Source organism: Leopardus geoffroyi, chromosome D4 (genome assembly GCF_018350155.1).
Source record: "Leopardus geoffroyi isolate Oge1 chromosome D4, O.geoffroyi_Oge1_pat1.0, whole genome shotgun sequence".
Taxonomy (NCBI): Eukaryota; Metazoa; Chordata; class Mammalia; order Carnivora; family Felidae; genus Leopardus; species Leopardus geoffroyi.
Genome location: NC_059342.1, coordinates 81,182,698 through 81,194,671, shown reverse-complemented (window position 1 = coordinate 81,194,671; position 11,974 = coordinate 81,182,698). Strand labels below are relative to the sequence as shown.

Below are 11,974 nucleotides of genomic sequence, written 5' to 3'. Positions count from 1 at the left end.
TTCCTGGGGGCCTCATACATCTAGATCATTTTGCCTGGCGGTGCCTGGCACCTAGTAGGCATGCCGTCAGTGTTTTTTTGAGACGTACTGATCCAAAAAGCTGCATCGCGGTTCAGGGAAAGGCTGACATTTGTTGAACAAAAATAATAACCATGAAGGTCAAATTCCGAGGGAAAATGGAAAGCCTGGAGAAAACATAATGATAATAAAATAGCTAGCTAGCTAGCTGCATAGGTGTGCATGCAGAGTACGTGCTCTGTGCAAGACACGGTGTGAAGGGCGTGTAAGCACTACTTGAATTAATTTTTACAACAGCGCTGTAGGGGGAGGTGCTGTGATTTTCACCTTTTGAATGTTGAGGAGTCTGAGGCTGAGGGACAGGGAGTAGCGGGCCTAAATACAGCCACATCAGCAGGGCCCAAAGCCAAGCCTATCTGATACCAAAACCCCTGCTCCAGCCTTGAGGAGGAATAATCACCGAAGGGGGATGAGGCAGCTGGGTGACATGGGAGGAGAAGGGACGGTTTTTGTTGCCAGAGCATTGGCCCTAAGACCCCTTCTCTGCCACTGGTCAGCCCCGAGCCGTGGCTCATGCTGCTCCTCCTCCCTGGTTCTCGGATTCCAGGCCTGTGCCACGGGGAGTGGAGAGGCCACGGGGGTGGGGGGTTGGGGGGGCTCCGACCCGTGACATCCTTGGCCCGGTGTTTGGCACCCGGCCAGCACACAGTGGGTGCTGGGAGCTGTCTTCAGGGCCTAAACAAAGCGTGGGCCCCGCAGAGACCAGGAGGCCCAGTGAGCGCTGGCCCGGCCGCTGCCTGTGTCCCCAGCACCTTGCGTTGGGGAGGGGACACGGGCAGTGCAGCTGGGGGCCAGTCCTGGCAGGGGCCCAGACCTGGGCACCTTGAGGCAGAGGCTCTTCGCATCGAAACACTCGGGGCCACTTCCTGGCGGGCGTGTCTGAAGGCGGACTTCAAAGTGTGTGTTGGGATCCCCTTATGGCTGTAAAGATGAAAAAACCCCTCAAGGGACAAAATAACCTCAGAGCCCTCACACGGGTAAACTGGTGTCTGTTTGGGAGCAACCCAGAACCGCGAAGAGACTGATACGACAGGAGTTTCAGAGCCCCCATGGCACGAGAAAAGTGTGAACGAGAGATGAAGGCTTTACCTTCTCGAGAGCGGGCCTGTGCCTTTCGTCCCGAGGTCAGAGGCCCTGGGGGCCAGGCTCCATTCTCCTGGTGGGCGATGCTTGGCAACAAGGGTGAGGCTGAAGGAGGGGAGTGGGCGGCTGCCATCCACAACCACTCGCTCGCTCCGCAAGCCTGCCCCGAACCGACCCCGTTCCTGGCCCTGGGCTGAGCTCTGTGCACAGGGACCCTCAGCAGACCTGTCTCTGCCACTGAGGCACGCGCACTGGGCCAGAAGGCAGTGTGGGAGCCCGCAGGGAGTCTGGGTGCGGCTGTGGGAGCCCGAGGAGGAAGCGATTCCCCCGGCCTGGGAGTGTCAGAGGGCTGAGGGGGAGCCCATGAACCTGAAGAATGAGCAGGTGTCGCAAGAGGAAGAGGAGAGAGGGCAGCCCCGGCAGAGGAGAGGCTGTGAGCAAAGTCGGGAGCGGGCCTAGTGCATCCAGAACACAGTGAGGAGCATCAGCGGGGGAGGGGGCAGGCAAAGGCTGGCAGGAGGCTGGCGAGAGGCTGGCAAAGATGGGCGGAGCCAGGCAGGGAGAGGACTTGCCTCCCATGCAGGGATCCTGGGGCCTGGGACGTGGCCTGTGGGCTCTGGGGAGCCCACAGACACTGATGGAACACGCAGTCCCTCTCTCTCTCTGGATGTTTGATTTTGTTTTTCCAAGCTTCCACCTTTGGGGAAGAGAAAAAAACCCCAAAAAACCCCACACATTTTCTGTTTGTCATGTTCTTCGGCACCTTGGTCTTTCCTTCAGAAATGTCACGGTGGAAGATTGGAACTGAAATTCTGCCGGAGATATTAGAGATCTATAAAAAGAGCCTTTCTGAGGAGAAATGAAGAGCGAATTGCCTGTGTCCTGCTTCTCTCCTTCAGCTGAGCCTGTGCTCCTCGCCGTGATGAGAAAATTCTTGTAATAAGACCATATAGTCGGATTAAAACAGGTTGAAAAGAAACAAAATCAATACTTTGCCATTTGTTTTATTATATGGAACCCTCAGACTTGCTCACAGACGTTTTGGTTAGCTTCCAGCCCCTTGTGACAAATGACTGTCTCAGGGAGAGTTAAAATGTCTCTCACAAGCCGGAGGAAATCTCCGGAACGAATTTTAGTTGATAAAAGTAGCTGGGCTTGACGATTTTGCTCAGGTTTAAAAAAAAAAAAAAAAAAAAAAAAAAAAAACTTGTTATCCCCACAGGCGTTCCTGCAGGAAATTGCTTGGGCCTGTTTTTTCTCTCCTCTTTCTGGAAGTGCCCAATTTCACGGTGACCCCTGCCTTTTCATCAGGGCTCTCCCCAAAGCTATTCTCTCCACCTGTCCTCTCCTGTTTCATTTTTAAACTTCTCGTTTCCATCCCCAGAACCCTCACTTGCCCCTTCCCCTGTGTCTTGCTTTAACAAGTCTCATTCATTTTCCTCTGAATGGCTTGTCAGCATCTTCTAACTCTGAGTTTACTTTATGATTAAAAGGAACAAACCAGCAAACAACATGATACAGTATAGAGAACCCAGGAAACGGGGGAAAGCCAGGGCCAAGGGCCTTGCCTCTCTCTGGCCCGTGTACTGTTAGTGAGCTGGGAAGGACGGAAACATTCCAGGGTCCCACTCAACAGTGTCACTACGCCCTAAGCCACTGAGCACCAACCCTGTGCCAGGCCCTGCGTTGAGTTTCAGGAGCATGGGAAAGGTGGACGCTAACTCCGGTGGGGAATGTCTGGGAAAGCCAGTTACTAGTCTAGCATGAGAGCCAATGCCGTGGAAGGAGGAATTCTTTCATTCAAGGATGACACTAGAGTGTCCCCCCTCTGACAGCTAAAGGGAGGGAGCATGACCCTGGAAAGGAGGCTTGGCTGGAGCCAGTCAGGTCAGGTGTGGAGCCCTGGGTAACTTGTTAGTGTCCTGAACAGGGATAGCCACCTACTCTCACTGAATCCCACTTTCTGCTCCTGTAAAAATGAGATGTCAGACGTCTAGGGCTGTTGGGAGTACTGAAAAGTGAGTACTGTCTTAAAGTTCCTTGGAACAATGCCTGGCCCAGAGGATGTCCCCCAAAGTGTTGATTGCACCTGTTTCCAAATGATGCCCTTTGCAGTTTTCGAACAAACAACACTAAAGCATTGAAAAAAAGGTAATGCTAAAAACAAAATTTTGAAAAAAAATGCAAAAAACACACCCAAAACAAGAAACTTCCAACCCCAACGTCTACGAACAGAGCCAAGGATTGTCTAAACTCTGTCTACCAACAGCCTTTAATGTTTTCTTGTAATGTACAAGATTTGAGTCCTGCTGGTTTTGAAGTGACTGTGGCCTAAGCTTTCCCCCACATTGCTATGCAGTCCTCACCGTCGTTCTCAGTGCTGAGAGAATATCCTAGGGAGCAGCTGTACTGCAATTTACCCCCATCATTGGACATTTATGTGGTGTTCAATTTTGTTCTTCTCTAAATAAAGCCCTGCTCTGGAATTACTGAGTCAAAGGCAATGCCTATCTTTAAAGATCTTGCTGCAAAGGGACATTTTGCTTTTTCAAGGGGTTGTAAATGCCCTCCCGGCCGCCATTCATGTCTGTGTGTGCCCATTCCCCTGGAAAGCCTTAGGTGCTGCCTTTACTTTTATTTATTTATTTTTAATGTTTATTTATTTTTGAGAGACAGAGCACGAGCAGGGGAGGGGCAGAGAGAGGGAGACACAGAATCTGAAGCAGACTCCAGGCTCTGAGCTGTCAGCACAGAGCCTGATGCAGGGCTCGAACTCAAAAACCGCAAGATCATGACCTGAGCCGAATTCAGACGCTCAACTGACTGAGCCCCCCAGGCGCCTCAGGTGCTGCCTTTAAACTAGTTGCCAATTTAGAGAGTTTAAGATGGTTTTTCAGTGTGTAGGTCTTCGGCTTGTTAATGGGCCTGAGCATATTTCCACATCACCGTTTATGTTTACTATTTATATTTGATTTTAGGGAACTTGGAATTTACCTACCTGTATCTCTTGTCCATCTGATCGTTGGGATTTTGAGGTTTCACACACACACACACACACACACACACACACACACACAGGCACACACCCGCAGTTAGAGGGTAATAGGGACCCGTCTGGGGCACTAATTTCAGGGCCTGGTCCCCTCCTAGCCAATCCCAGAGTGGACCTTTCCCCCATCCTCACTGTCACAGATGACAGCAGGGGTGGTCAGAGGCCGTCAGAGGGTTTCCAGAATCAGACTCTCTTCTTCTGAGCAAGTGAGGTCTTTCTACTGACTCCAGGGGACCTGGAAAGTCACTGTGGGCTTTATGTCTCCTCTGGCCCCAGGTCAGCTTGCTCCCTTGGTCAACTGACTTACTGTAGCATGTGCAAACATGAGGGTTCCTGGGCCCCAGGAACCCCTTCAGGGGACTCCAGTGAGAAATGCTGAATTAAAAAATTCCGCAGTGCCACATGTGACGGCTTGGCTCCAGGGCCCCGGGTGATTTTGAGCATAAATGCACATGAAGGCACAGAAATTGGGAGACAGCAACATCATTATATTACATTTTTAAAAGCGGTATCAATAAGAAGAAAACAGAGTAGGGTACAACCCTTGTGAGGTGCTCAGGGATCTCACGAGAAATGCGAGTCTAAAGGCTACTTCCTAAGAGTTAGCAGGAAACGGATCAGTGTAGACTCGTGGTTGTTCCCACGCCGCTGGTTCCGTCTAACGGCTTCAGTCTCTACAATTTCCCCTGCATCAGTCTCTACAGCACCGGCAGTGGCAGCAGCTGAGGTGTGGAGAGTGCTGTTTGCCAGGTAGCGTGCTAAGCTCCTTAAAGATGTTACTTCATAATCCTCGAAACAGATGAAAAGGACTTAGCGTGTGACTGTGTCGGGCTCGCCAGGTTCCTCCGTGGGCTCAGAGATGGCTCTTGTGGGCAGACCTGCACCGCCCCCCACCCCTCCGCCTTACATCTCTTGACTCTCCTTCCTTCTAACTGTAGAGGCAGTTGTGAACATCTAAAGTTTAGGATTGCTTCCCTCTGCCTGGCCCCGGGCTTCACTGCAGGACTCTCTACCCTCCTCGGCCATCTGCTTCGCTTCCACTCTCTACTTTCCAACCCCCGTTCCCCCTTTGTCTGACCACCCCCCATAGGAGCGTCTCATAATTGTGATTACTAAAGCTGAAATTCTCAAGGTGTTGAAAAAGTACACAGAAATAAATCAGCAGGTGCCAGAATTTCTCCTGAGGGGGCGACTCAGCCCTGGGGAGGGATTGCTGAGCTTTAATTTACACAACAGCTGTGATTCTAAAAGGGTGTGTAAATCAGTCCGGGGGTAATTGAAAGGTACCAGGGCGGGTAACTGTTACATGAAGGAATCCTATGGTGAGCTCTTTTGTAAAACAAATCTTACTGATCCTTTGAGGTCCCGCTCTGGTGTCACCTCCTCCTTGAAGTTTTCTCTGCTCCCCACCCCCCCTTCCCGATTAATTACTCTTTCATCTAAGCTCCCTTAGGACATTGGTCGTGTCTCTGCCTAGCACGTGATCCAACCTCCCTTGTGATATAAATAGATCTTGGCACAAAAAAAGTGTGAAACGAATGTTTGTTGAGTCAATGAAAGAAGGAACCAGTGAATTAGATTCACCTCCCTGAGGGAGAGATGTACTCTCGATTTAACTCTTTTTTTGCAAACGACCAGCAGGGGTCTTCCGCTAGGATCTCGCCCTTCCGCTGGTCAGCAGATATTTGGATGAGTAAACAACGGAAGACAAATTAGCCTCTCAATTTATCCTTTGGGTAAACTCCTCTGTTAACAACCAAGAGATAATATTTTAAGATTGTAGGAAATTTGTTGGCAGCAGTCAAAGCAATTCAAAGTGTAAGGATGCCTTCCAGGCTGTTCACATATGAACTGGATGCCCTTTTTCTCCTTACCTTCCCCCGGCAGAGGGGTCCAGGCAAAGGGGCCCTTGGCCCTCTGTAGTGGGTAAGTGTTTTCCTCCTCTCTCTTTGAGAACGGTTCCTTTCCTATGATGGGGCTGCTCACATCCTGATCATTCACGAGACTGAAATGACCATGGCCAACTTTGGTGGCATAAACTTGTAGGCTATACTCTTTGCTACTGGTCTTTTTTTTTTTTTTTTTAACTTTATTTATTTATTCTGAGAGAAAGAGAGAGAGAGAGAGTAGAGTGGGGGTAGCGGCAGAGAGAGAGGGAGAGAATTCCAAGCAGGCTCCACGCTGTCAGCATAGAGCCCTATGAGGGGCTCGAACTCACAAACTGTGAGATTATGACCTGAGCGTGGAGATCAAGAGTCAGACGCTTAACCAAATGAGCCACCCCGGTGCCCTTCTACTGGTCTTTGTGTTAGTGCTGACACACAACAATTTCCAGAGAGAAATCTTGGCCTTGGACACACAGATCCTCCTTGGCCCACTCCTGTGGAGATGGGGTGGCCATCTGCTCGGGTTCAAATCTTGTTAGGTACTGATGTAAAAGAAAAGGATTTCAACCCTACCTTCGGTTTGATTGACTACCAAAGAAAATAGTTTGGGTCTAAATTTGCAAGATGAGCTGTCTACTTCTCGGTGATATGCTGCCTGGTGACACCCATCCCAGTTTACTGGAAGGATATGGGATCCATCTGGTCTAGATGGTTGGATCAAGCCAACCCATCAGAGAGCTTTGCTCTTGTATACTTACATTGTTCCAGCTGCCTTTCCTGCCTTTTCTTTGGTGCTCCCCCTGCGGGGGGAGACATTATAAGAAGCATTGATTGTAAATATGCATTGTACATGTAAAGAGCTTAAAGCAGCGCCTGGCGCATGGTTAAACAGTATTAAAGTGTTAGCTATTATGTCTAGCATCGGCATAACTGTTAGCATTATTGTTAGGATGTTGTTGAGGATATCATGTGCTACATCACTAGCTGTCCTACCACAGGGGAAGTTTCTCTCCGGCACCAGCTCCAGGAAAAGCTGGGCTTCTGCTTGAGCAACTGGTATGTCTTCTGTATTGTAACATCTTGTTATCAAAGTGAACTTTTCTGTTTCCCTGTTTCCTTTGGCTACCAGGAAGCTTGGAGCCAAATCTGTGACCACTTCACCCCTGCCAGCAATTACGCAGACCTTTGAAGCATGTGTTTCTTTATGCTTAGGTCATTTAAAAAAATTATTTTTTAATGTTTATTCCTGAGGGAGAGAGAGAGACAGAGCACAAATGGGGGAGGGACACAGAGAGAGGAAGACACAGAATCCGAAGCAGGCTCCAGGCTTCAAGCTGTCAGCACAGAGCCCATCATGGGACTCAAACTCATGAACCGTGAGATCATGGCCTGAGCCGAAGTCGGACACTTAACCGACCGAGCCATCCAGGAATCCCTGTGTTTAGTTCATTCTTAACCTTATCTTTTTATTCTACCCATGCCCTTCCCTTACCCCTGTTTATGTGTGGATCCATTTTAAAGCATTTATCTATCTGTCTAATCTACCTATCTGTAAACCACCTCATATCCTTTTTTAGAAAGGAACATGTATGTGTTTCTTTTTTTTCAACGTTTATTTATTTTTGGGACAGAGAGAGACAGAGCATGAACGGGGGAGGGGCAGAGAGGGAGGGAGACACAGAATCGGAAACAGGCTCCAGGCTCTGAGCCATCAGCCCAGAGCCCGACGCGGGGCTCGAACTCACGGACCGCGAGATGGTGACCTGGCTGAAGTCGGACGCTTAACCGACTGCGCCACCCAGGCGCCCCAATGTATGTGTTTCTAAAAAAAAAAAACAGTATTTCAAAGTATTTCAAAGGGATCAAGCAACCCCAGTGCCCATCAGCTGATGAATAGATTACCAAAATGTGGTGTATTTATGCCGTGGAATATTATTCAGCCTTAAAAAGGAAGGAAATCCTGCAGTATACTATCACATGGATGGAACTTGAGGTCGTGATACTAAGTGAAAGAAGCCAGTCACAAAAGGACAAATACTGTATGATCCCACTTACATACGGAACTTGGAGTAGTCAAAATCATGAAGACAGAAAGAAGAATGGTAGTTGTCAGCGGCTGCAAGGGACAGGGAAATGGGGAGCTTGTGTTTAATGGGTACAGAGTTTCAGATTTAACAAGAGGAAAGGGTTATGGGGATGGATGGTGGGGAAGGTTGTGCAACAAAGTGAATATTTAGTACCACTGAACTGTATACTTAAAAACGACTAAGATGACAAACGTTGTGTTATATGTATTTTAACACAACAATGAAAATGCCACACCATATTGAAGTATTTTGAGGCATTGAAACTCCTGAAGTTATACCGCCATCTTTAGAGTCGTCTAATATTGATTTTATTAAAAAGCACAAGAATGGACACCCTTAAGTTTATAATTAAGCTAGCTACCGTTTTCCCCATGACTCAGTCTAACTTGCGACTTTTATAAAATACTCCAGTTTAACTGACGTGTACCATTCATAAAGAAGAGTGCATAATTTGTAAGTGTCACGCTCAGCAAATTGCCATAAAGTGAACACAGTGGGGTAACCCAATCCAGGACAAGACGTGGAACATTACCAGAACCTGAGCCCTCCCGCAGACCCCTTCTCATCACCACCCACTGCCTCCTAACCCCCCACACAGCCACCATCATGACCTCTACCACCATATGTTCTTTTCGCCTGCTCTTGAACTTTAGGTATAAATACAGCCAGACAATGTACATTCTCTTGTGTCTGACTTCTCTCACTCAACATCACACCAGTGACATTCATCTGTGTTGTTATATGAAGCAGGAATTCATTGATTTTCACTGTTGTATGGAGTTATTATATTTTGGGAATACACCAGTTTGTTTCTGTGTTCTACAACTGATGGGTTATTTCCAGAGTTTGGCGATTATTTTGTGTATCCTTTGTGGAGAACAAGATGGGTCATAGAAGGAGTTAAATTAAATGGGTGAATGAATGAATGCATCTTGTAAATTATCACAGATGACCCTCCACTCCCAAGTGGCTTGGCCATGGAGCCTCTGGAGCCAGGTCCTGCCCCCATCTGAGCTCCTTGGGCAGCCCCTGGGTTGTTTTTAATGCCATCTGCCCTAGACCCAGCTCGGGGCGTAGGTTGCATTCATTCATTCAACAAATAAGTATTCACCATGTACTACGCGCATGCATTATGCGGAGTCTGGGGACACATCTGGCATGACAATAGAGGACAGTCACTGTCCTCACAGAGCATATGTTCTAGTGGCATGGAATTTCCCTGTCTACATTCTGGTATATCCCATTGCTCTGTGACCTCTGGTCAATGCTCTGCCCCATGGTAGCCAGGCTGTTAGACCTCATGGAATCTTGCCCTGCGCGTTCAGCCCTCCACCAAGGATGTGAGTAGTGCCCCCCACCAACCCCACACACAGACTTGCTTCTCTCCAGTTACCTGCCCCAGGCATTCTGGATGCCTCAGCTCCCTGGATGCTGATCTCTGCTTCCGTAACTCGGAATCTGCTGTTCTCCCATCCCTGGCCCGTGGTCTGTAAGATGCCCTGGCTAGCTGGGGCTCACCTCATGTTTCCCTCTGTTCAAGGTTCACAGGCCTGCACTGCCTGTTGACCAATACTTAAAATCACTCTCCTCAAAAATGCACCGAGTTTTCTAGTTGTTTAAGGCAGGAGTATAAGCTTGCTGTCACTCTATTACAGCCCAAAGTAGCAGTATATGCTTGTCTTTTTTTTTTAAATTTTTTTTTAATGTTTATTTTTGAGAGAGAGAGACAGACAGAGTGTGAGCAGAGGAGGGGCAGAGAGAGAGAGAGGGAGACCCAGAATCAAAAGCAGGCTCTGGGCTCTGAGCTGTCAGCACAGAGCCCGACGTGGGGCTCAAACTCACTGTGAGATTGTGATCTGACCTGAATTTGGGACACTCAACCGACTAAACCACCCAGGCGCCCTGTATGCTTGTCTTTTTAATGGCCCTATATTATTCCATTATATGGGCAGAACTTAATTCTAGTGGGTTTTTTAAGTGCAGTTTATTTCCTACAGAGCAATGAGAAATGTAAGACTTAGAGATTATACTCATTCTTGCCCCTGACTCATGCTCACTTCAGCAGGTGCCCTGGATTACCTATCTTTCTTTCCTTTTTTTTTTTTATTGGAAATAAAGTGGAAAAACATACCTAACATAAAATTTACCATTTTAATGATTTGAAAGTATACAGTTTAGTGTCATTAAGTATATTCACAATGTTGTGCAACCATCAATTGAGTAGATTTGAAAGGTAAGTATAAAAGAAAATTGACTTCTGGCACACGACAGGAAGTATTTGTTTGAATAAATATACGATTGAATCCTGTCACTAGAGAGGCTGTTTCTGAATTTGTTGAAATGCTTTTGGCTACAGGTACCTAAAAAACCCCACTTCATGAAAAGGTTTTGAAAACTAAAGTGGCTCTGACGTCGGTCAGTGCGGTGGCTCAACGCATCGCTGAGTGCCCCAGTCCGTTGCTTTCTTTTGCTCTCCTACCCTCGGCACGGTGCTTCGTCCTCTGGGCTCATGCCCCTCCTGGCCCAGGGCTGGCCAGAGCCATTTTAGGTGTTATTTCCAAAATTAGCAGCATCTCGAGGCAGGAAAGGGGTCCACCCTTCCTCGTGTATCTTTGAAGAGTGAAGAAACCTCTCTCGGAGAAGCCCTCAGATTTCCCGGCACATCACGTTAGCCAGAAGTGGGTCACGGTCCCGATCCCAAACCAGGATCATCGAGGACAACCGGCCCTCCTCGATTGTTCTAGACCAAGCAGAACTCGCCCCTGCGGCTGGGCCTTGGGCTGGGGCCGGCCTCCCTGCAGCGCCTAGCCTTGAGGAAGGGCACGGGTGCCTAAACAGAGAGTTCTGGAAGGAAAAGGGAAGGGAGGAAACGGACCTCAGATGGGCCATCAGTCATGTCTGCCGCAGGGTCCCAACCCGAAATCAGTCTGCCTCGGTTCCAAGGCAGAGACACTTACGTGTGAGAAGTTCGGTTTGTCCAAATAAAGTAATAAGAATCTTAACTGGAGATCAAATTCCCTAACAGTGTTTCCAACCGTCTGACTGTCGTCAGCTACAAATCTAAGTCTAACGTGACCGGCCACGCTCAGGGCCCCCATGAGCTCCTGATTCCTTCAGCCAGGCTGCTGTTCCTTCCATTCTTACTGCCGGCCACTCCTGAGGCCCAGCTCAGAAAGTGTTTCCTCTGAGATCCTTCTCTGAACCCCAGAATCAAAATGAATTCTCCCCTTTTTCTGTATTCACTTTCATACAGTTTGGAAAAACTGCTGTATAGCCACGTCTTGTTTTTTAATTCTTTGTTTAAAAAAATTACAAAAGTACTAATACATCCTACTTTTAAATAATTCAAACAATAGGGCTGCCTGTGTGGCTCAGTCTTATGTTAAGCACCCGACTTCAGCTCAGGTCATGATCTCACAGTTCGTGGGTTTGAGCCCCAGCGTTGGGCTCTGTGCGACAGCTCAGAGCCTGATGCCTTCTTCGGATTCTGTGTCTCCCTCTCTCTCTGCCCCTCCCCTGCTCACGTGCTTTCTCTCTCTGTCTCTCAAAAATGAATAAACATTAAAATTTTTTAAGTAAAAAATAATAATTCAAACAATACATAAAGTATATACATTGCAAAGTCAAACCTTCCCACTCTTTCCCTCAATCCCAACCCGACTTTCCAGTGATAACTGGTCTGAACAATTTGCTTTTATCCTTTCAAACACTTTTATGTGATATACGAACCTCCAAGGAGAGGTGAATTCATTTTGTTATTGTAATTTTTATAAAAATGGAATCATACG

At 47.9% G+C, this 11,974-nt stretch overlaps 1 protein-coding gene across 12 annotated transcripts in view; it reads left to right on the top strand.

Moving 5' to 3' along the window:
* TTLL11 (tubulin tyrosine ligase like 11) overlaps nt 1–11,974 on the top strand; it is a 245,516-nt gene that overhangs the window by 152,332 nt on the left and 81,210 nt on the right. The window lies entirely within an intron of this gene.